At 35.2% G+C, this 938-nt stretch overlaps 1 non-coding gene across 1 annotated transcript; it reads left to right on the top strand.

Moving 5' to 3' along the window:
• Positions 1–380: 380 nt before the first annotated feature.
• Positions 381–486, top strand: LOC112520578. Its single transcript, XR_003070048.1, has one exon. It is a non-coding gene; the product is annotated as a small nucleolar RNA R71 (small nucleolar RNA).
• The last annotated feature ends 452 nt before the right edge of the window (positions 487–938 follow it).

The following is a 938-nucleotide window of genomic DNA, read 5'->3' as shown; positions in this document are numbered from 1 at the left end:
TGGGTTAGAAACACATTGATCAAATGGATGACCTTCTCCACATAACATACATGCTATAGAATTGACAGTAGGATATGATGTTGCATCAACAATTCACACATCTGGGCTAACATACATATTCTTTAATCATGTCAGTTATAGATGTGAGTTGTGTTGTTAATGCATTATATGTGTCTGCTTCATGTATCCCAACTGTATTATTCTGTATTAATGCATGTGGATCAGCCCAATATCCATTATTATTTGAAATTTTCTCAAGCATGTCATACCCATCATTATAAGTACAAGTTGTGAAAGCTCCTCCTGTAGTGGCATCAAGCATTTGTTTAGCAACAGTTGTTAAACCTTTGTAAAACGTCTCTAGCTGGATACAGTAAGGAATGCCATGGTATGGGCATTTTCTCAACAACTCTTTGTACCTTTCACAAGCATCAGGTGTTGCTTCATTATCCATTTGTCTAAACAAACATATTTCATTTCTGGATTCAGCGTTCCTGTTGGGAGGAAAATATTTTCTCAAAAATTTCTTTACAAGGTCATTCCAAGAGATTATGGAATTTGGTTGTAAAGAGTTAAACCATAACTTTGCTCTATCCCTAAGGGAAAATGGAGATAACTTCAACCTTAAGGCATCATCAGACACTCCAGGGATAAGAAAACAATCAGTTATTTCTATTAAAGATTTTAAGTGTAAATGAGGGTTTTCAGATGGCAAGCCACTGAACTGGCCATTAGTCTGCAACATCTGAAACATGACAGATGTGAGCTCAAAGTGAGTTGCTTTAATTTGTGGCCTTAGTATTCCTGAATTTAATTGACTAAAAACARGAATAGCATAGTCCATGATTCCTCTATCCCGAGAATCTGCAATATGTATGATGTTCTCCATAATAGTAACATGTGGTAGAAAAATTAGCTTTTACGAACTTTAGTTTTAA

Source organism: Cynara cardunculus (assembly GCF_001531365.2).
Source record: "Cynara cardunculus var. scolymus isolate 2C chromosome LG 10, CcrdV1, whole genome shotgun sequence".
Lineage (NCBI taxonomy): Eukaryota > Viridiplantae > Streptophyta > Magnoliopsida > Asterales > Asteraceae > Cynara > Cynara cardunculus.
The sequence above is the reverse complement of the archived record's forward strand: the minus strand, read 5'-3'. Positions and strand labels throughout refer to the sequence as shown.